The sequence below is a fragment of the Neomonachus schauinslandi genome, chromosome 1 (assembly GCF_002201575.2).
Source record: "Neomonachus schauinslandi chromosome 1, ASM220157v2, whole genome shotgun sequence".
NCBI classification, from domain to species: Eukaryota; Metazoa; Chordata; class Mammalia; order Carnivora; family Phocidae; genus Neomonachus; species Neomonachus schauinslandi.
This window is the reverse complement of record NC_058403.1, coordinates 98,742,547-98,768,154: the sequence shown is the minus strand read 5'-3', so window position 1 is coordinate 98,768,154 and position 25,608 is coordinate 98,742,547.

Below are 25,608 nucleotides of genomic sequence, written 5' to 3'. Positions count from 1 at the left end.
GGCTTTCAAAATTGATCCTATATAGAACAATAAACTGATTGTAAGGGAGATTTAACCTTTACTGTAAATAAGGTTATTTTTCTTTATAAACTCACCTCTGTAATACTTTGTTTACTACACAAATAATTATTTTCCCGGGGAGCCTGGGTGGCTCAGACAGTTAAGCGTCTGCCTTTGGCTCAGGTCATGATCTCAGGGTCCTGGGATAGAGCTCCACATTGGGCTCCCTGCTCAGTGGGGAGCCTGCTTCTCCCTCCCCCCAACCCCTGCTCATTCTCTTTTTCTCTCTCTCTCAAATAAATAAATAAATATATCTTTTAAAAAAATAATTATATCCCCACTTCATATAACTCTATAATATGTATTCCTTCTTGCATATAATTTTCTTAAGGAGAAAGAATGAAACACACACCGTATCAACTTTGTGGGTGATTATTCTTTATGGACAAAAACATTTGCTTTTTCCATGTGGAGAGCGTGAATTTTGCAAATTAAAAGATGAAAATTCTATCCTATATTTAAAAGGGATGTTAATTAATCCTACCGCTATTTCTTTTTTCTTTTTTTCATTTTATTATATTATGTTAATCACCATACATTACATCATTAGTTTATTTTTTGCATTTTTAAAATTTTATTGTTATGTTAATCACCATACATTACATCATTAGTTTTTGTTGTGTAGTGTTCCATGATTCATTGTTTGCATATAACACCCAGTGCTCCACTATTTCTAAATAAAATGGCACTTTTTTCCTAAAAATTGCTAATATTTCAAATATATAAATACGACTCCAAATACAAATAGATAAATACCACTCCAAATCAGTCTTCTAAATTTTGTTAAACATTTTGGAGCCTCTGGATTTTTTCTTCCAACTCAGAGTCACCCAATGAATTTTCTGACAATCCTCAACTAATCAAGTATAGGTTTTTGAAAATATTAAACTGTATTTTGCCTTAAAATTTTATTTCTGATCTTCCTTGCTACTCATTAAATTTCAAACCTATCCTATATGTTTGGAAATGCTAAATATTATTAGAACTAAATCCCAAAGAAATGTCAGAACTACTCATTATTACTTTCCCTTGATGGTATATCTTTATCATTATCTGCCAACTTATGTACATGTTGGGACTATACTATAATTTTATAAATATGTTATAATAAGTTAATGCTTATTCCTTCAAATTGTGAACATGACATAAAAAAACTAAACTTATTGTTATTAATATTATTTTGATTCAGAGTGATGCTATGAGTCTCTCCTAAGTGAAAAATAAGCAATTTCTCCAAAGAACTTAGAAATGATACAGTGATATTGACAAGATATGACACTTAATCATCTTCATATCTGTTTCATTTAGGTAACTTAAAAACTGCATATAAACAAATGTTAAGTTTTTAGGTAGTAAATACAAGTAACATAGTCTAAAAGCCTTGAGCCAATAAATGGCATTGTGCCCTTTTTCTATATTGGATATCTTTCATACCTTACTTACCTATTTTCACCCATCTTTTTGCATTCATTATTGCTACGGCAGTAGTTGAAGGTTTATCCTGAAAACACCTTGCTCAGCTACATCCCATATGTTTTGCTTTATGCCTTCATCTTCTCCTTCCACTGTGTAGATGCCTGTAGGAACCTGCTCAACCATCTGGCACATGTAGAGTTGATTTATAACTGGGCTGAAAAATCTTTATCTCTGTCTCGGATGTCTGGTTTTTGACACTTGGCTAAGATAGAACAAGACCTATGATGTGCAATTTTATATTGAAACTCTCCTGGTGACCCCCAGATCAGTTCATTACTGATGGTTTGCTACTGGCTTAATCAGTTAAGTCAGCTTTTCTTGACTAAGTGGCCAGAGAGGTCTTTCAGACCTTCACTAGGAACTTCTGCTTTGAGTTCTCTCAGATGCAAACTTCCTCACACAGATGTTGGTGGTTTGAGCTAAAGAGAGAGCCAGGTCCATGCTTGTGAATAAACTCTTCTGAAGAGCTTGTGCATAGAATGTCTCTGGGACCCCTGATACTTGCCTGCACTCTTGATGGACCATATCATTTGCTTTTAAATAAAGGCCTTTAAATAAAAGATGAGTATGCTCTCTGACTGTTGTTGAATCTACTCAAATACTCAAACTGGGGAAATTTTTGCATGCACAAACCTGGAGGATATAACAACTCTGGGCCAACATTTGATTAATGAGCAGGAAAGGCAATAGAAACATTCCCCTCATTTGTGTCTTAGATGAACAATTCTGAAATGCATGACATAAGCTTCCTTAGGCCATCCCCAGCAACACTGACCCCAAGTTCCCACAGAAGAAACTAACCTATTATTCACCTTTTAATTGGCTTTCCTTTCTTCCTTGTTTCATTCTCCTCAGTCTGCCCAATTCTGGTCTCTGGGATCAGTTCCCCAAATGAATTACCTGCTTGCAAAACCTAGACCCAGATTCCGATTTCTGTGATAAACCCAAGCTAATAATAAATTAATAAATTAATTTTGCTATTTTTCCTATTCTTTTACAATTTCATGATATAGTACTCTTACTATCAAGTGCTAAATAGATGTAAATTTTTTTAATGAAACGTCTGCTATTATTTCTGTTATGGAATTAATACATCACAGGGATAAAATGTACAACATAGGGAATATAGTCAATGGTATTATTATAGCTTTGTAGGGTGACAGATGGTAGCTACACTTGCAGTGAGCACAGCATAACATAGAGTTGTGGAATCACTGTGTTATATGCCTGAAACTAATGTAACATTGTGTGTCAACTATACTTCAATAATAAAAAGAATCTGCTATTATAGTATGAAATAATTATTGAGCTCCTGCATAAATTAAAATTGTGCCCATTTCTTAGATGGGAATAATCCTAGATTAAGTGCATTATCTTTTCTATTCTAGCCTTCACTGTTCATTTAAGTGCTACTGCAATATAATGGAGAAGAATTGGTTTAGAGATACTATCCAAGAATTTTCCTGAAGTGTAGAAGGGCCTGTGTCCTCAGAATGAAAAATACCACTGAATGTTGAGCAGAATTCATTTTAAAGATCAACATTGAAAAACATTACTTTAAAATTGAAATTTATTAAAGAAAAAGAATAAAATTATAAATTTTTAGCGACAGTAGATAACAAACTTCAGTGAAGAATAACCTCAAAATTCTAAAGGGAAATTGAAATTAGACCTTTATTTCTAACAAATTAACTTAAAATAATTTAAAAATAAAGATATGTAGTTTTCCAAAAATTTTAATACTTTCAGATCTGTTAAATGAAAAAGTTGAAGCCCAGGATATGTATAGGAAAATGATAAGCAATATATTTCAAAGAGAAAAAAAATGAATTCAAACTGTATAGTAAAATGGAAAAGTATATCAATAAGATATTTTGGCAAATCCAAAAAAATATGACTGTGAGAAGATAGTAACAGTAATTTTATATATATTTAAATAGAGTTGTAATTAAATTTTTTTGCAAAATGCCTTGGAATTTAAGAAAGAGCTTTTCAGATGGAAATGAAAATCTGCTCATAACTTGTCCTATTCAGAACTAAAGATATGAATAAATTAAGACTTAGCTAAAAATAGACATGTTACAAACTTAAGGCTAATGACTAAAATAATTGTCGACTATAAAACATTTAAATCAGAACAAGAATAAAAGGTGGCTCTAGAGTAAAAGGAAAGTGCTATTAACTCAACATTAAGCTGGGGCACAGAAAGTGTATACTATACAGTCATTTCTAGTGGGAATGTAAATTGGAACAGTTACTTTAAGGAGTAATTTAAAATGATCTAATAGAAATTTAAATGCCTGTACGTTATGACTCAGTAATTCCTAAATACACACTGGAGAAACACCTGTCCACATGCACAAAGGGGCATGCACAGGAAAGAGCCTAGGAAGTTTTTGTAATTCAATCTGATTTAAACAATCTAAAATTCCATCCAAAGGAAACAGATAAGTAAATTGGAACACACATACAATGGGATTTTTATATAGTACTTTAGTTTGCTCTTTCTTGTTCATTTCCTTTATCACTCTGCCTATATAAATATCATAATGTATATATATGGGGAACCCATCATTGTTTGAAAAACGTTACTTATAGCGCATGCACCTTAAGAGTGACTGAAACAAAGCTCAAATATTAATTTGTATATCTTAAAGAGACATTTAACTTTTTAAAAAATGGTCTGAATAAATACACATTAGGGACTGCCTCTGCCATCTATGATAGAGCAACTGCACCAAAACTAGCTCTCCCCGCCTTAAGAGGCCATAAATGATGAGGCAACTGGGTAGCAGGCAGCACAGAGCAGGAGTTCCTGAGTGAAGGGGACCCAAAAAGACAGTCCCAAAATTTGTTGTAGCATTGTCTATTTAAAATTTAGCAGACAATAACATATTAGGCTCTCACTACAGTAAAATAAATTCTAAGTTTATTTTTGAATTGGTATGAGGTTTACAAAAGAATCTGTATTTCATTTGGACTTTAAACATTTATTTATTCAAAGTACATCCTGCTGTATTTTGCATAAAACTTTAAAATGAGTCTTCTTCTGATGTTTGACATATTTCACATCCTGAGTAAACACAAGAAAAAAAAAAACGTGGATCCACATGAATAAAAATAATTTGACCCTTATTTCTACTACAAAAAAAAAAAGGCATATAACAAAAAAATTTGAAGTGGTAGTGGATTTAACAGTGGTATTCTTAAATGTATTAGAAACTTTTTTAAAGCTCAGATTTTTCTGTTTCAACTCTAAAGTTTTTTTACTTTTAGCCTTTGGGCAGATAGACAGAGAGGGAGAGAGAAAGAGAGAAGATGATTTGCTTGGCTTACCTGGAAGGGGAAAGTGAATGAATAAGAATAAAGGTCAGGGGGGTGCCTGGGGGACTCACTTGGTTGGGCATCTGCCTTCGGCTCAGGTCATGTTCCCAGAGTCCTGGGATCAAGTCCCACATTGGGTTCCTTGCTCAGCGGGGAGCCTGCTTCTCCCTCTCCCTCTGCCTGCCGCTCTGCCTGCTTGTGCTCTCTTTCTCTGTCAAATAATTAAATAAAAATCTTTAAAAAAAGAATAAAGGTCTGGGACTAGTGGAGCCTTTCTATACCTCCCACCCCCACCTTTATTTTTGCTTTTTTTTCTCCTATCATTTTTTTCTGGATATTAGGTAGCATTTTATGTTCCCTGGAAGCTTTTCCTTACACTTTTTATTAATCATCATTGTTTTTGATCAAATTAAATTCTGTTCAGTCTAGACAGAGTATTTGAATAGATTGTAAACTCTAGTCCTTCCCACTGCTTTCTTCCACTCGATTTCATACTCTGTCCTCTGGAGTAAAATACAAATCTCATTTTCTTGCCATGTTTCTTACAGACCTTCTACTTCTTCTTATCCCTTACAAATGAAATAAAACCTTTGAACATATAATTCAAATCTTTTCTTAATTCTTCTTTCTTACTTTTCCTCCTTTCTAACTTTTCCTGCTTCAACCCTGGTGTTTCCTATATGCTCTATGGTCCTTTCTCTCTCCTCCCAGTTGGCAGAGGGAATCTATTGCAGCATCTAGGTATGTATACACATACACACACACACACACACACGTACATATATATACATATACATATATATGTGTGTGTTTATGTGAAGGCAAAATGTAAGGGAATATAAATATTTGTGGAAAGATTACCTTTAAATCATTATAAAGGGGAAATGTATAAATGAATGGTACCTTCCATTCCATATATTTAGGCCTATTAAAAACATATTTCTCATCCCCTTCTACAAAGCTTTTCTAAAATATAATGCCAGATCTCATCTACATTTGCATCTTAGAAGTTGGTAAAACTATTAAAGATAAAAATATATTCAAGAAGAGCCATAAAATGATGAAAGCTTTCTCAATAACATGACTGCTAGAATTTATTTTAATACTCTTCTTAAATTATGCAAAACAGGGAAAATTTGACACTGAAAAATTAGACTTTTACTAAGCCAAAATATTAGTAAGAATCCCTTTTCAAAGATGTATAGCAAAATTCTAGGTGTTGAGGTTATGTCAATACATAAAAATCTAGAATAGAGCCAGAAAAAATTGAATTAAAAATAAAATGTTTCACAATATAGATTAAAAATAAACATATACAATAACTCAAAGGTAAAATTATGGTTTTCTTATATTCCTGAAGCAATCATGTCATTAAGGAAGTTTATACAAAGTATGGAAAAATGAACAGCACAGTGATAATCATTCTAGTGTATTAGAATATGTATAGGTATATACATACATACATATATAGAGTGTACATATATATGTATATACTTAGTTTGTATATATACATAACCTGTATGTATAGATACATATATGTGCATGATGTATATAATTATATAGTATGTACATATAAACTGTATATGTTCTGTATAATATACACAGATATAGAATTATATACACATATATTAAAGATTTTATATGTATATATAAAATCACTGTATCTACCATTTTGTAAACTGTGAATCTCACATTCGCAGCTTAGTAGTTATTTCATTTTATTACACAAACATTTATTGGGTATCTATGCCAGGCAATTTTTTAGACCTATTCGGATACTCATTTATTTAATAATTAATTCATTTATTTTTTCAGTACTGTTTCAGCATCAATTAAGTACCAGCCCTATCAAATGTCTTGGAAGTACAACAGTGATTACAAACAGCAAGTCTCCGTCATTAGTGTATAGTAGTATAGACAGTAGGTCAGCAAACTTATGCTACAGGCCAGATAGTAAATATTTTAGGTTTTGTGGGCCATTTGGTCTCTGTTGTAACATTCCACTCTCCTGTTGTAACATGATAGTAGCCAAAACAAACAAACAATGTACATTGATGAATGACCATGGCTGTTTCCAATAAAACTTTATGTACAGAAACAGGGAGTGGGCTAAATTTGGTCAACAGCCAGTTTGCCAATGTCTGGTCTAGACTGAGTTTATTAAGTACTTAACAAAATTTTAACAAATAGCAGAAAACCATGCAAAAAAAAAAAAAGTAAAGCAAGGGGTTAAATGATGGGCTCCCATTTTCAATGTAATATTAAGGGCTTCTATGAAGAGGTAAACTGACCAGAAAACTGAAAAGAGAAAAAGAGTTGTATCAATATCTCAAGAAAAAGCATACCAGGAGAAGGGAAGAAAGAAATGAATTGTCCATGTGTGGTGAGTAAATAATTAATAATTTGTAATTTATTGCATGATCAGATAGACAGATTTGATTTGCTAAATCTGTAATACACTATAAGTCAACCTCCATTACTTCGGTAAAAAATGTTTTTCTTCACTTTCCTGTAGGTACATATTTTTCATTTAAAACCCTAATTATTAGTGTTATCTAATTTCACTAAATGATGAGGGGATACAAGTCCCATTCAATCCTTGAAACTGAATATAATTATCAAATATTGAAAAATAATAGTGAGACATCCTTATAATTACTGTTAAGTACTTTCTCTGTGCATAGAGAAATAGAAAAGTATCATCTGTTGTATAGATAAATGATGTTTTTTCTCATAAGCTAGAGAAAATTATCACAACATTTGCCCAGGTGTTTCTCATATTCTTACAGAAATTAGTAGTGCTATTACCAGACTTTATACTTTCTCTTTTTAATAGCCTGAGTACATTGATCAATTGTGGAGTTGTGATATCTGCTATAAAAATTATTTTTTTTACTTATTTGATTGCTGCTCTTTCTCTCTTAGTTTTACTCCCTTTCTACTGAATGAGATTGCCTTTCCACTTCTTTTTGAATATTTTCTGTATTAATTTACATAGAAATACATTTTATTCTCTCATCTTTATGTTTAGTCATCTTTGTACTGCTTTTTAAAGATCTATATAATCCATAATCCAACTCTTATAAGTTAAAAATTGAAGAACCAAGAGAGTGGTCTCCTCTCCAATCAAAAGTACCACAGTCTTATTTTTGGAAGCCAGTGGAAGTGAAATCTTCAACACACTAGTTTTGCCTTAGGTGACCTCTTTTGTTGCAAATTACAGATGGTGAAGATACCCATCTTTAGGCTGTCTAGTATGTACATGACTGTACTAATCATGCTGTGACACTTATTTTTAGATTGCCTCACACAGGACACTTGGAATTTTAATTTACAAAGACTTTTTCCAGACAGTCTGCTATTGTTCTGTAATTTTCCTTGGAAATATATTACTATTTGCATAATATACCCATCACAAAGGCTACCAGATAAACCTTAAGGAAGCAAGGTTCTTGACTCCTGAAAAAAAAGGAGTTTAACAGTCTGAGAAAACTATATATGAGGTCATCATTGCCTCCTGTAGCTCCTGACAAAAACATTCTGTACTCTAGAGTACTGGGAATGCTCTTACACATAACGTTGCTTTCTATCTCAGTAGGGAGTGGGGTGAGCAGTCCTGTGTAGAGGTGGACCTCTGTATAGAAAAGTGCAGAGCAATCTGTTCTTCCAGCAATTTGTGTTTTTCAGAGCCTTTTATTTTCAGTCTTTTGGGGAAAATATAGTTGCTTAGAAGAATCTTCAATAGCTTTCCTTCTTGTAATACACTGTTTTCCAAACTTAATTCTGTAATTGAAATATCATCACAGGATTTCAGATTCTCTAATGCTACTTTGTGTTGTCTTTCTACTAAAATATTATAATTGAATGTTAACGCTTACTTCCTTGAATAACTAAATGAAGAAAGTCATTTACTTTAAACGTGTGGAAACATGTACAGAGGTAAAGGTAGAGTACTAGTTTAGTATTTTTCTCCCTGTGATATTTAAAATCCAGTAACCTACACTTCCATGAGCTAAATGTATAGGAAAGAAATGGCATGGGTGGCAGGAAAGAAAAGCCTGTATCATAGAAGTTACTCAAAACCAATCATTTGAAGTATCTTAGCAAGGATATACCAACTTCAGCATTGCAAACTATCTAATGTGGAAAATGGTATATTTGCAAATATGTGTTTAAATGAAGTCTCACCCTAACAAAATGGCCTGCCTAAGGCTGTGTTTAGGTCAGAAGGTTGCATATATATGCCTTGTACCACTCTGTTGGTAAACACATTCCCTTCTTCTCCATATTCTCCAAATACTCCACGAAAACATTCTTCCCATTCCTCCACATAGCTTCACAAAGGGAAAAACAAAGAATTATGGAGCAGTGATTATCATATGAAATGAAGTGTGAAGCAATGGGTTCTTCTTCTTGAGGTCATGGTCATGGTCAGCAGATTGGTACTCAATAAGTTATGAATTTGTTAGACTGGGCTAATTATTTGGGTCTTCTCTGTTTATCTCCACTATTATATTTTGCAATCTTTTGCACTTTACTCATATTTCACTCTTAAAATCCTTAGTGTCCTTAAATCATATTCATTTTCAGACACCTGATTCAGAAATAGTTGAAAACTTGATGCATTCATTTTTTTAAAGAAAATATCAGGCGTGAGTAATTTAATTCAGAAATGATCTCTAGAAAACCAAATACAAGGGAAAGATTGTGATTGGGTGAGGCGGGAGGATGGCCAAAAAATTGCATTAATAAGCAAGTTACCACTGGGGGCAACAAAGTTTAATCCCACTAGGAATTTGGAAAGCCAATATGGAACACACTCTTCAGATAAGTCACCCAAAGAAGCCAGAGTATTTATTTACCACTTCCTGTCAGTCACCGGTTAGGTAGTGTGGTGTTAATTCCACAGCAATTCTGGCTTGCCATTTGTATGGACAAATTGGGATCCAGTTGCAAAAAAAAAGAGAAAGTTTTCTAGCAAAGTGATGCATGCAGCTGCCACCAATTGGAATTCCAGTTGATGTACCTAGAAATAATGACCAAGGGGACATGTACCTGGCACTGACAACATCTACTATAAGCCCTTAGTACAGATTAATGCCATTTTAATATATCTTAACATTTCTTTTTTTTTTTAAGATGTATTTATTTATTTGAGAGAGAGAGAAGAGAGAGCAGGGGAGGGGCAGAGGGAGAGAATCTCCAAGCAGCCTCCCCATTGAGCACAGAACCAAAGGCAGACCCATGATATGACCTGAGCCAAAACCAAGAGTCCCATGCTCAGCCGACCGAGCCACTCAGGTACCCTATCATAACATTTCTAAGCAAACACATTGCCTTCAAGGTAAATAGATAACTGGATTGCATCAGAAAGAGCATTGACATGAAAACACAAAATCTGTATTCAGGGTCCATATTAAGAAAACACAGGAAAAATTTTATATGCCCTTGTTGTCTTCAACTTCTTCACTTAATGAGGGTGGCTTCGCTGTCTTGCTCACTGATGAAAATGTATGCAGAAACGTCTGAAATTGAAAGAAAATAAAAACATAAAATAGATAATTTCTATCAAACAATTTTAAAAAGAACAAAACACCCAGGAACTTAGAAGAAAGCAAATTATTGGACCATTATTTAACTTAGATATTAGAAAGCCTATTATAAAGCTAGTAAAGAATTGTGATTAGAATTATTGGCCAAGTTATAAATGATTTTTAAGTAAGACATCAAATGTACTTGATAAATTATGTTTCCGTTGATCCATGGATATTTTGATATCTGGATTCATCTTAAGATGTAAACAATCACTAAAGATAGACTCAGCATGATGCTAAAACTGATATCTCTAATTTGCCTCACAGCATGCAACAGTCATGATAATTAAGCCAGCTGATATTATCACTTATGATTGCTTCTTGTCAGAAACTGTGGTATTTTTCCCATTGAGTGGGGAGTGAGGGTGGGTGAATCAAGCTTAGTGCTAGAATTATTTCCCTCTTAGGTGAAATTCATCAAAACCAACAGTGAGATTCAAAATGACCAGTAATAATAAAAAAAAATGACCAGTAATAAAAGTAGGAAGAGATGATTGTCTATAAAGCTCAATTTAATGGGACTGGACCCACAGAGAAAATAACCACCTAGTGAATTAGATCAAATAAAAAAAGAATGGCCTGCATATATTCTATTAACAAGAGCAAAATAAAACAAAAATTTACATTATGGCAATTTTAGATTAGCACCTATTCTTTGTTTCTGATTAAAAATATTATTTTTTATAAAATTGACACATGCACATATTAAAACCTTAAAGAGAGAAGGTAATTCTCCCACTTCTAAATCTAGCCTGGATTCCAGAGGACAGTCCACAGTTTCTGGTGCAATTTCTTAAATGGTGACTTGCTGACTTGAAAGATATATGTATTTAATTTGGATTGCCATGCACATGGTCTATATTGTTTAACACCATTCACAAGCACTGTAAGTCTTTGCTTTTCTACACTTCCTTTAGTATTATTTCAACCTTACTGATTTCACCTATTTAGTAGGTGAAAAAAGAAACCAATGCTTTAATTTTTATTCTTCAGTGGTAGGTGATTTTAAACATTTAAAGTTTAAAAACCTCGTTTTAGTTTTTTGGTTTTGAATCACCTGTTCGTATTTAATTTACTTATTTGTGGAAAACTTTTGAATATTGGTCCACTAGAAGAAGGAAATATTAGTATTCTCTGTGCTCCACACAGCAGTTCTAGACCACTGAAACCCCTTCCTTCCACATGATGCTTTATTGTTTTTAGTAGCTTTGCATAAAAAAATGCTTATATATGTGATAAGGTACTTTAAACCTTATCACTTATCTATAAAGCAATCAGACTGTATTGATATTACCATCTCAATTTCAGAGTTGAAGAAATGGAACCCTAGGATGTTCAATGACTTGATCAAATCTCACAACAGAAATGAAACTCCTGACTTCTTTCAACTTTTTTCCCAACTACACAAATCCATTATCTCTCTTTTACTTATAGACTATTGTTATATCCATTATCATGAACCTGCATTTTTTACTATTATGTTTTCATTATTGAGTGCATCCTAATAAATGGAAAAACAGGGTAACTCCCTGGAAATTCTTGCCACAATCTGCTTTACTAGTTTAACATTTCAATACACCCATCATTGGCAATAGACTTTTATAAAACTGAACTAGCTGTTTTCCATACAACTGTGTGTTTGCTATCAAAGTCAATGTATACATTATTTCAGCTTTCTGGAATGGTCTGAAATAATTTATGCTAACTATTGCCAAATTATTACTCACCCTGCTTCATTTCCTTCTCCTCGAAGAATTCCTTCATGATCTTTTCATCAAATCAAGGTCAAAATTTTTTTCATCCTCTGAGTTCCCATGAATTTTATAATATTTTTATATAAGAAAGGGAGCTGATTGCTTAAGTATCTCAATCTTTCAAATAGTGTTCATAAAACTATATTCACATACTATTAATATGCAGTTTGACAACAGAATGTAACTATACATAAATTCATGCAGTTAGTTGGTGTTGCTCACAGGTGTCAATAATTATTGGCAAGCTGGGAGTTGAAGAAATTCAGGGGGACTCTTTATGAACTAAAAAGTAATGATTTAAAGTTTAAGAGTAGAAATGAGAAAGGATAAAGATATGGAAACTGAGTAGATAATTTAAAATGTAAAGATGGATGCCATCATCTAGACCCAGGTTAAGATTTGGGACACTGCAAAACCAAACCTTTCCTAGTATATCCAGAATTTTACTGTCTGCCACTCACACCAGGCTAAATATTTATTTCTTATCAGAGCAACAGAGAGTGGAAGACCCTAGGGAAAAAATACGGAAAGCCAAATAGTGGGCTTGTTAATTAGCTATGCAAGGTTAGGAGGTGGAAAGGAGTTTAAAAAATAAATAAATAATTAAAAGATGATGGAAGAACATCTAAGACACAAAAGAAGAAAGGGAAAAGTAAGAGGTAAACCGGCAGGGGAAAAAATCATACTACCCTAGGTATTGAGGTCAAGAGATTGTTAAAGGTGTGCATACAACGAAATGAACATCAGCTAGACTGGACCAGTAGTACACTGGATGATTTGTGCCCTTATATACTTCCATGGTACAAGTCCTGGGACCATAAAGGAGTCTCTGTCTAGACACTGCCCCCAGAATAGCCTACGTTTTGCATAAACTCTTCTGGAATTTTTCTTTTGCTCTGTATTGTAGGTTGTGCCTGACATACCTAACTGGGTTATCACAGGGGCAGTGGTTAAACCATTTTACTTATACATATCTCCATATCTACTCATCTAACAGCTTATCGAATTATGCTGTTTCATGTACTGGTTTTTCTAAAGATTATTTCATTTCACTTATTCATTTGAGTCAGTTTTCAAAAATTGAAATGTGTGCATGCATTTTAATTTCTGCTTAAATTATATAACACTGAGTTTTGCACAAACATTAATGCACAAATAAAAAATGGCTAGTGTTTTATGTTGCTATTTAGGAGGTTATTAATATGGCAGATAAACAGAAAATGTTCTATAGGTATCACTTTTAATAATTCACTAGTTGCTTTACTTATGCTATAAAGTGTAGAAATGTTGCCAGTTAACTTTAAAAGACATAATGGTAGAGGAAATGGATTTAAAACTACTTCAAATTATTTTTAATAAAAAAAAATGTGTCTTGGGTTCACCTTTTTTTAATCCTATCTACTTTGGGACTTTTATGGTCCTTAAAAGAAGTATTGTAAATGACTGAACAGAAACATTATATCTGATTTTGTGCTAGAAAATTGAAGCAGTATGTGATCATGGCTAAGCAAGAGCTTTATTGCAGTAGCAAATAGTTACACGATTACTGAAGTTTAGCTGTCACTGGAAATAGAAACCTGCAAGGAATCTATCATAAAAGTAGCAATTTCAGATTTACTAATCTGTAAATTTAAAAGTGTTTAAAATTAAAATTGAGTAATTCATTGTGGATATATCTTCTTAATGGCTTTAGGGAAGTTTCTTACTTTCACTTAGCATTTTCACTTTTTTTCTTAGTATCCTGCCCTTCAAAATGAAAATATGTTATTTAAGGTCATTAAGAGAATTGTTTATAAGGCCGTATGAATGAGACATCTTGAAATTTTTGCATTATGGAAAATGGTTAGTCAATTGTTATTTATTGTTAACATGGTATTTGTAATTCATTGAGAGAAGCAACATGTTATTGTAGGTAAACTAATTTGACCAATAGTTTTATTTTGCTTCCTTTTCTGGAGGATGATTGATGGATGAACCTGAGAGATGTGAACCATCAAGTAAAAATGTTTGATGAAAAAAATAATAATGGCTATTTAAATAGTTTTACATAAATGTATATGACATTATACAGTCTGAAGAAGTGGAGATGAGAAGGGGATTTAAGAAATTTGATGCTAACTTATAAAAAGAGTTGAAAAAAAGAAGTATTTGAGAATTTTACATTTTGTTCGTTTAGCATGAAGTGCATTTGGATGTATATATCCATTAAGATGTATGTAAAATATTGTAGAGGGACATTACAGAATTTGGATGGACAAAAAAAAAAAAACTTTAGAGGAGTTGATAAAAATGATCAGGGTTTCAGACAAATTAGACAAGACAAGGAAGGTATCGAACAGAAATAAAAATTTAGATTGAGAAAATTTAAGAGAGAAGATAAACAGTTTGGGACTTAATACTCTTTTATCCACACAATATTTTAACATGGTTCTATGAAAGCTTTGAAGTGGAGCACTTTCCTAGGCAACACTGAATATAAAAGCATAAGCCTCAGATAGTAAGAACGTATTTTCCATAGTTGAAGTTCCAAAATATTTTTAAAAGTTTAAGATTTCATTGTTATCAGGGCACCTGGGTGACTCATTTAGTTAAGCGTCTGCCTTTGGCTCAGGTCGAGATCCCAGGACTCTGGGATCCAGACCCACGTGGGGCTCCCTGATTAGTGGAGAGTCTGCTTCTCCCTCTGCTTCCACCCCTCCCCCACCTGCTATCTCTCCTGTTACTGAAGCATGAAGGGCCCTTCAAGCACGTTTCCCCATACGTGTAAAAACCTTTTCTGCCCATCAAGACATGTCTCCCAAAGCCAACTACTCCACATTGTCTTTCCTGATTCTTTTATTTACAATTAATTGGCACCCCCATAATTCTTTGTTTATTTCTCTATTCAGAGCAAATTTTTGTATCAATGTATATTTGATGTTTGTCTGTCATTCTTCTGAATTCTATTATATGTATCAAAGAGAACGAAAGAAAAGTCAAAAAGAAATCTAAAAATTGAGGTAAGATGAAAATACCAAGATATAAAATATCTTTGTTAAGTACAGTTCCACTCTTAAGATTTTACTCTAGACAAATAAAATACATGTCTACAAAAGATTCATGCATGAATGTGCACTGCAGCGTTGTTCAGATATCCAAAAAACAAAAACAACAACAAAAACAAAACAAAACCCCAAAGTAACAACAACAACAAAAAACCAAACCCAGAAATAATCCAGAGTCGATCTGCAGGAAAATGGATAATCGTATTATGTTCTTTCCACACAAGGAAATAAAATGCCAATCAACAATGAAAGGAACAAACTTCTAATGCATACGAAAATTTGGATGAATATCACAGAAATTACATTAGTGTAAAAAGTCGTATAAGAAAGGTACATATGGGGGCGCCTGGGTGGCTCAGATGGTTTAAGTGTCTGCCTTTGGCTCAGGTCATGATCCCTGGTGGCTCAGATGGTTAACAGTCTGCCTTTGGCTCATGTCACGATCCCAGGGTCTTGGGACTGAGTACCACATGGGGCTTCCTGCTCAGTGGGGAACCTGCTTCACCCTCTCCCTCTGCTGCTGCCCCGCTTGTGCTCTCTTGCTCTCTTTCTATCAAATAAATAAATAAAATATTTTTTAAAATGTTCATATGACATTCTTTTTTTATGTGAAGTTCTAAAACAGACACAACCAACCTATGGTAAAAATATTCAGAAAAAGTTGGAGGTAGTTGATTAAGAATGGTTTTGAGAGAACTTTCTGGAGTGATGGAAATGTTCTACATATTGATAGTGTATGAGGTGCATTAAATTATACATTTGAGGTGTATATAGTAAAAGTACATAAATATTACTTTAAAAGTAAGTATAAAAACATTGATTTTTTATTTAGTATCTTTACTTTTTCTGCAGTATAAGGTTGGCAAACCTGAAAGTATTTTCTGTATACTCAAGGCATTTAGATAATAAGTTATTATGTGGAAAAATAATAGGAAACAGAAAAGAGTTAGAAATATGGAAAGAGAGAAGATTAGGATGTACTCTATAGATTAGAATTAGAGTTATCCATATGAACACATTACATACGCGCACACACACACACACACACACACACACACTTGGTGGAAGACAATTCTCCATGAGTCTCCTGTGTTTTTGCTGATTTTCCAAGAAAACCTGTTGAAAGTATTTGTTCCAGATAGCTTCCCAAGAATGTTTTTATAGTATCCAGTTTGGGTGGATGAACATAGTACCTCCCTGACTCCCTCTGAGACAGAGGGCAGATTTACTTCCCCATCAGAATAGTAAAGTCTCATTCCACGGCAGTTTGGGCGGATTTGCTAGCAACTCCCTTCTAATAGTGTGAGTTTCCTCAGGTCATATTTCCTCAGTTGTGACACAAAACTCACTGTGTGGACAGCATCCACATGGACCCATCTCCAAATTATCCCTGTGAAGTTTGGGGGCAACAGGAAGAGATGGGAGCATGAAGCTCCTGATACCTGTGTGCCCTACAGAATAAAGTCTTCTGATCTGAGAACTCTGTGTCTTTTGGCTTGTGCAGACTAACTTCTTAAAGTACAACTACAGTAAAATTTAAGAACTCACAGTTTCTGATAACAACCATTTATTTTCTGGATTTTTCTGACAAGAGGGCCTAAAATTAAGGTCCTAAGATATTCTTGACCATACCTAGCATGCAGATCTTGGTCTCTGAATACCACTCAACACTAAAAGGAAACAAGGCTTCTTTAAGAATGTACTGAGTCCTCTAGGATTTTGATGGACTCCTGTCTCACATTTAGGTCTTTCAACAATTTTGAGTCTATTTTTGTGTGGGGGGTAAGGAAATGGTCCAGTTTCATTCTTCTGCATGTGGCTGTCCAATTTTCCCAACACCATTTGTTGAAGAGACTCTCTTTTTTGCATTGGACATTCTTTCCTGCTTTGTCAAAGATGAGTTGACCATAGAGTTGAGGGTCCATTTCTGGGCTCTCTCTTCTGTTCCATTGATCTATGTGCCTGTTTTTGTGCCAGTACCATACTGTCTTGATGATGACAGCTTTGTAATAGAGCTTGAAGTCCAGACTTGTGATGCCACAAGCTTTGCTTTTCTTTTTCAACATTCCTCTGGCTCTTCGGGGTCTTTTCTGGTTCCATACAAATTTTAGGATTATTTGTTCCATTTCTTTGAAAAAAGTGGATGGTATTTTGATAGGGATTGCATTAAATGTGTAGATTGCTCTAGGTAGCATTGACATCTTCACAATATTTGTTCTTCCAATCCATGAGCATGGAACGTTTTTCCATTTCTTTGTGTCTTCCTCAGTTTCTTTCATGAGAATTTTATAGTTTTCTGAGTACAGATTCTTTGCCTCTTTGGTTAGATTTATTCCTAGGTATCTTATGGTTTTGGGTGCAATTGTAAATGGGATCGACTCCTTAATTTCTCTTTCTTCTGTCTTGCTGTTGGTGTATAGAAATGCAGCTGATTTCTGTGCATTGAGTCCATCAAAATCCTAGAGAACACAGGTAGCAACCTCTTCGACCTTAGCCACAGCAACTTCTTCCTAGAAACATCACCAAATGCAAGGGAAGCAAGGGCACAAATGAACTATTGGGACTTCATCAAGATAGAAAGCTTTTGCACAGCAAAGGAAACAGTCAACAAAACCAAAAGACAACCGACAGAATGGGAGAAGATATTTGCAAATGACATATCAGGTAAAGGGCTAGTATCCAAAATCTATAAAAAACTTATCAAACTCAACACCCAAAGAACAAATAATCCAATCAAGAAATGGGCAGAAGACATGAACAGACATTTCTGCAAAGAAGACATCCAAATGGCCAACAGACACATGAAAAAGTGCTCAACATCACTCGGCATCAGGGAAATCTAAATCAAAACTTCAATGAGATATCACCTCACACCAGTCAGAATGGCTAAAATTAACAAGTCAGGAAACGACAGATGTTGGCAAGGATGCGGAGAAAGGGGAACCCTCCTACACCGTTGGTGGGAATGCAAGCTGGTGCAGCCACCCTGGAAAACAGTATGGAGGTTCCTCAAAAAGTTGAAAATAGAGCTACCGTATGACCCAGCAATTGCACTACTGGGTATTTACCCCAAAGATACAAATATAGTGATCCGAAGGGGCATATGCACCCCAATGATTATAGCAGCAATGTCCACAATAGCCAACCTATGGAAAGAGCCAAGATGTCCATCAACAGATGAATGGATAAAGAAGATGTGGTATATATATACAATGGAATATTATGCAGCCATCAAAAAAACAAAAAAAACAAAAAAATGAAATTTTGCCATTTGCTATGGTGTGGATGGAACTAGAGGGTATTATGCTAAGCAAAATAAGTCAATCAGAGAACGACATGTATCATATGGTCTCACTGATATGAGGAATTCTTAATCTGAGGAAATAAACTGAAGGTTGCTGGAGTGGTGGGGGGGTGTGGGACGGATGGAGTGGCTGGGTGATAGACACTGGGGAGGGTATGTGGTGTGGTGAGTGCTCTGAATTGTGTAAGACTGTTGAATCATAGACCTGTACCTCTGAAACAAATAATACATTATATGTTAAAAAAAAAAAGATAGTAGGAAGGGAAAAATGAAGAGGGGGAAATCGGAGGGGGAGACGAACCATGAGAGACTATGGACTCAGAAACAAATAGGGTTCTAGAGGGGAGGGGGGTGGGGGATGGGTTAGCCTGGTGATGGGTATTAAAGAGGGCACGTATTGAATGGAGCACTAGGTGTTATATGCAAACAATGAATCATGGAACACTACATCAAAAACTAATGATGTAATGTATGGTGATTAACATAACATAATAAAATAAAATTAAAAAAAAAAGAATGTACTGAGTCCAATACAGGTTTAGAGAAAGGAAGTGCTAAAGAATGATGGTGGTAAATCATAACCAAGTGATCGTATTAAACATCTCCAACTTTGGGACAAATCGGTATCACTTGCCTCCTGAGATGATACATTGAGAAGGACACATCATATTAGTACTATTCCTGCCTAAACAGTACAACCTAAATCTAATCATGAGGAAACATCAGTGAGGAACATCCTATAATAAATGACCTGTGTTCTTCAGAAATATAAAAGTCACAAAAGACACAGAAACTCTGAGGAATCATTCCAGTTTGTAAGAGACAAAAGAGACCTCACGAATAATTGCAAAGCATGATCTTTGTAGATGGAACATTTAATTTAACCATGGACACCAAATGAACATGTATCAGAATTACCCATTATGCAGGGTACTGATGACCTGCCAAGTCATAGTGTCTAATGAGCCAAAAGCAGATGAAAGTGCTACAACTAGGTTCAAGTGTAAACAGCACCAGAGGGCATGAGTAAGCTGTGTGAGCTGGTAGTCAAAACCTCCACGCAAGTGTACCCTGTGCCATCTGGGGTGTTCCATCTGACCAGCTGAAGATGGAAGAAAAGCCTGAGCTAGGTTATGGATGACGTGGTTTATTATGTATGAGTAAGCTGAAGATGGACAGCACACAAACACATCCAGAGATGGTCCTGAAAGACACTGGGGAGGGAAAATCTTCCTACTGGGCAGAGCTGAGAACAGTGCACCTATCATCCACTTTGGAAGAAGTGGCCTGAGGTGAAATATATACACATTCCTTGATCATGGCAAATGACCTTGCCTGGTCAAGGGGCTGGAAAGGAAAAAAAAAAAAAAAAGAAAACCCAATAACAACAACCTAGAATATCAGAGGAAAAAACGACCTAAGGTAGATCATGAGTATGCACATATGAGAGTGGACAAAAAGTATGAAAGTTTCATTACCACATATTCATGTCTAAAAAATATTCACTACCAAGGAAGTGCTAGATAACCAAATAGAGTAGACGTCAGCAAATCTTTCCTGTAATAGATCAAATCATAAATATCTGGGGCTTTGAGGTCCACATAGATTTGTTACACATATTAATATCATTTTTATGTGTTGTCTGTTTACAAGTCTTTAAAAATATCAAAACCATACATGTGTACGAACACTCAAGCCTACACATCTAAGCTCCATCCGCACCCCTAAAAATGGTCATGTTTTTGCCACCACATACACCTAAGAATGTGGACTCAGGTAGCACTGCATAATCCCTAGTAGATTTATGCAGGGCTTAGACTAGAACTTGGAGCTCTATGGGTAAGAAGCCAGGTGCCAGGTATCTAGAACATAGACTAGAAGTAGAGGTATTAGTACCAGAGTGCATCTCATCTTATGGAAGTTGTGGAGCTGTAAGAGGGCCTGAATGGAGTTTTCTTAAGCAAGAGCCCTAGGTCAGTGACCCTTTTGCTCAGACCCAAGATGCTAATGTGCCCAAAATTAAGCCTCTGGCCATAATGACCTTAAAGTTTCCTCATCTTGACTAAACTTTAGACAGGCTTCTTTCCAGCTAAGAACATTTTTTTTCTTAGAGCATTTGCTTTAGAAAACTTGGAATTGCAAATTCTTTCTGTGCTCCTCTCATATGTAAATGTCTCCACCTCTTGTTATATAACCCAAGAATGTCTTTCTTAAGGTCTTGGGAATCATCCCTTTGCAATGCAGTCATTGAGGGGGATAGAGCCTTTTCCCCTAGTCTCTGTGGGAGTGTAAGGGCCTTCTTCAATAAGCAACGGTTAGCAAACACACATGGCTTAATCTGATTGACCAACCTACCCTCCAGCATGTTCTTGTACTTTTCCATTAGCTCAACACTCCAACTTTTAAAATGCCCTCTACCTTTGTTTTAGGGGAGTTGAGTTCCACTACTGGAAGGATCTTGAATGCCTTTCCTTGCTTGTTTAACTCTGTCAGGTGCAGTTTCCTTTGACACTTGCACTTGAGTGTATGCAAGAAAAGGAACAAATCAAAAGCACTGCATTGGAAAACCTGAGGAGGAGGGGCTGCTTTCACCTAAAATAGGCCACCCAGATCCCCGAAAGTAGGTGTTTAGGCCAGCCAGATTTCCTACATTCCTGTGCTCCCTTCCTCCTCTATGCTCAGTTGTCTAAAACTAATAGTTAGAAAAGTGAAAAGTAGACAAGGGGAACCTGTCCATCCTTTCTCTTAAGGAAGCTCCATCAGGTCAGCCCTCCTCATTTCACAACAAAGGGTTATATATCAAGACCATTCCCAAGGTTACCAGAAGAAAAAAGTCTAGAGAGTTTTGAAGGAATTCAGAAAATATCCGGAATAACCTAATGGTTTGAAGTACATACTAAGTGTTTCTTAATTTCAGAATTGTCAGTCTTAATTGCATAATTAATAATGAATTTTAAGTACCCTCAGAAGAAAGAGTTTGTAAACATTATAGATTTTCACAAGGGTGACACGTTATTATAGTTTTAATTACTTGGGAGATACTTAGAGCTGTCATAAAGCTGAGCCTCGGTGCAGTTAGGCAGGACCTAAAACTCTTCTATCACGATTCTTTTTGTCAACATAGACATGAAATAAATCAGATCTAAGCAACGTTGTGCAGCACACAAGGACCTTTCCCAGGTGGCTTATCTCTCCCATTGCACATAATCTTTTCATTTCCAGTTTTGGCAACAACACCCCCCATCCCCTTCTAATTAAAATAAGTTGTTTCAGAAATGGGAAATATATGGTTCAGCTTTTTATTTTTAATAAAATGTCTTAAAAAGTTTTCATATTTTTTACTGAAAATTATTGCAAGCATCTGGGAGCAGAGATAGGGATTTTTTTTGTTGTTATGTTAAAGATAGGGATTTTTTTTTAAAGGAAAAATGGATGTCTGTTGTCCCAGAAATAATATTATGTGCATGCCTGACCCTGTAGGTATCCTTGCTTTAATATACTTTGGTTTTTCAAGGAGATCAGATGAAAGACCTAACTTTCCTCATCTGACCCGTGGTGCTCAGCTCCCTTGATGAGGATAAATCTATCCTGCATCTGCCTGCCTTTTATCATCTTCCTATTGCTTTCTTTCCTCCTTTTTCTGAACAAAGTCCTTTGCCAATATCTACCTCAAGTACCAGAGCTTGGGGGTACTATGCTTCCTCTCACAGTACTCTGGAGAAAGGAGCAGATGGTCCTCAGAAACACTCTTAGATGTGATGCTGGCTTAGGACAGAACTGATAGAATGGAATCCCCTGGGAAGATCATAGGGCATCAGGTCTTAGAGTAGTCTTGTAAATAAAAAAGAAATACATTTTATTCAGTCTCATAAGTTACTAAAAAATCAAGTGACATTTAACTTTAAATCAGCAATTATCCTGTTGTTTTTCAGATTCTTCAGAATATTCTGCAATATGAAAATAATTTTAATTAAAATTAATTTAATCTCTTGATAATATCTACAAATGTCACTTTCAATTGGTAGACTATCACACATATTTTTATTAACTTACAGGTAAATTGGTTTCATCTATAAATGAATCAGTTTGCTGATATTTACTTTGAAAATTTTAACGAATGATTTTATGTAATTTTACATTTGGAATTAGTCTAATAAATTTCTTAGAATGTGCAAAAGTGAAAAATCTGTGTAAGATGAGAATGAATAAACTTGTATAATAATATATACATTTAAAATGTGCAGAAAAAATATAACGATGTATTTGTTGAGAAATGAATTTCTTTAAGCAACATTTTATATTTCAGAATGGCTAAGTCGGGACAGAGTCCTCTAAACTTCGTTATTCTATTAGAAATAGCATCTGAATGTCACCAGGATGAATTTAGCTAGATGTCAAAAGAGCAAGGGGCAGCTAATGGTATATCATAAAATCATGGGTCAAATGCTAATGAAGGCAATTCTGTAGTGCAGATTATGTGATGACTGAGAGAACGTATAGCAAAGGTATAAATAAGATTACAGGTAAGCAGAAAAACATTGGATTATTTATGGAGAAATACCCCTAATTGTAATAAACTATAAATAATTGATCGTTTAATCTCAGCAAAAGCATGGCTAAATATTTTTCATTATCTCATTAAATTCTCACATCAAACAACTGAAGAAACTGAGACTGGGGGAATTTAAAGTATCCATGTTCCCAGAATAGTTTTGAAGCTAGAATTTATTCTAGACTTATTTAACTACCCAGTACGTACTTATAACTGTGAAATTCTACTCCTTCCTTCCTTCTGCACTACACTGCACTACGGTATGAACTGATTCCCTAAAATTGCATAGTCCATGTGTCTTGATAGAGCAAAGCAGAATAAACATAATCCCAACTATTTAATGTCTACATTTTTTTACAGTTTTGGAAAATGAATTTGTACTAATGACTTAAATTCAATTCAATGTGGCATTTGCCTATGTTTTTCCTGCCATGAATGTGGTTGAATCCAGTGCTGCCCACTCACCACATGAATTCCTGTGGCTGAATGTGGCTAGAGTAATAAACACAGGAGTGTTTGTTCACCCTCTAAACCTAAAATTACCAAATTCAAAAGTTGGTACTGCCTTACAATCATGACAGTTTCCTAGTCTCTTCCTACCCTATTCTTCAAGATAAGTTTATACTTTCCCTTTTATTTTTTCCTTTCTTCAGATTTCCATCATCTCTTTTCACCTGTTGCTCAGCTGAAAATTTTGTTTTTTATTCCACAGTGGGGAAAAAAAGAAAGAATTATTAGGAATTTTTCTCAAATACTTACTATATCTAACAATTTACTTGTATTTGCTTTCATATCTAATTTCTCATTCATTACTTTGGATGAATTTTCCAAATTCCTATCCAAAACAACTCTTCCGTATTTTGTGTAAGATTCAATACTCTTTTTTTTTATTTTTAATGCAACACCCCAGCAATTTTCCTCTTTCTCCCACATTCCCTCTGCTTCCTGGATCAATATGATCAGCATACAGACATGTTTTGACTTTTCCCCCTAAAAAAAAGTCCGCTTCTGGGACACCTGGGTGGCTCAGTCAGTTAAACGTCTGCCTTCAGCTCAGGTCATGATCTCAGGGTCCTGGGATCGAGTTCCTCATCAGGCTCCTTGCTCAGCAGGGAGTCTGCTTCTCACTCTGCCTGCCTGCTTGTGTGTCTGTCTCAACCATAGAGAACAAGCTGATGGTTACCAGAGGGAAATGGGGTGAAGGGGATGGGTGAAATAGGTGATGGGGATTAAGGAGCACACTTGTGATGAGCACCAGGCGATATATCAAAGTGCTGAATCACTATATTGTACACCTGAAACTAATATTACACTGTATGTTAACTAGATTTTAAGAAAAACTTAAAAAAATAAAATGGGAATTATTCATGATCAATAGTAGACATATATAGACTTTAAAAACCCTTAGTATCAGTGGAAAGGAAAACAAATCAACTCAGAACCATTATTAGAGTTAATCAATTACCAGCTGTATTACTGAAACTGTATTTAATGATTTCTCTGGAATTAAGTGTTAAATTTAAATACTTAAAATTGATATTTCTTATTTAACATATTTAATTGGATACTATGTTGTGGCTTGTAGGACTCTATCTAGATATATACATGCTGTACAATTCAGAGACTATAAAAACATTCACACAAATATATACACCAGTATATCCATATTACTTTATTGTCTATATCATTTTTATGCTAGAATTAAATTAAATTAAATATTTTGAAAACATAATTTGAGGAGTGTCTAAATATAATTTTAACACCTCACCCAGCATACAGTAAGTTAAACTAAAGCATTTGTTAATATACTCAAACACCCTCAAAGTAAGTTCTACTGTATTTTAGCCATGATTTGGGTTGGCCTGAATTTGAGTTATCTAATTAGGCATTTATATATGTATAAAGTGAGATAATCAGAAATATATTTGGAAAAAATAAACTTGTTTTTTCCTAGAAATCTCTCTCAACCATATTATATACTCCTTAAGAAGACAGTTGTGAAATCTAAAGAACATGACAGTCTCAAATTGAATGCCATGTAGAAGACTAAGAAATTATATGCGCACTTCTGTCAATATTACATACATACTTAAGTGTCATAATATACATACATAAATAATAGACATTATACATTGATTAAGAAAACCAACATTACATTAGATTTATCTTGGATTTACAGAATGCTGCTTATTTGGCTTCTATTCAACTAAATTTTTACTAATGCTTCTCATGTGACTTTATAATAAGTCAGTTCTCCATATTCAATCTGTATGACTAAGTTTTCATAAATTAAATTCATAAACTTTATCCCATCAAGATTAAATTTTTTCTATTACTTTAGCCTATTAAAAAACCTTACACATAAATCTACCAGTCTACATAATAACTTCTCCTTACTCTGTATTAATCACATTTTGATAACTTTACCCTTTATATTATCACCTACAATAAGGTAAAACAATTTAATAGGAAACTGTCATAGAAAGGCCACCAGTGAATA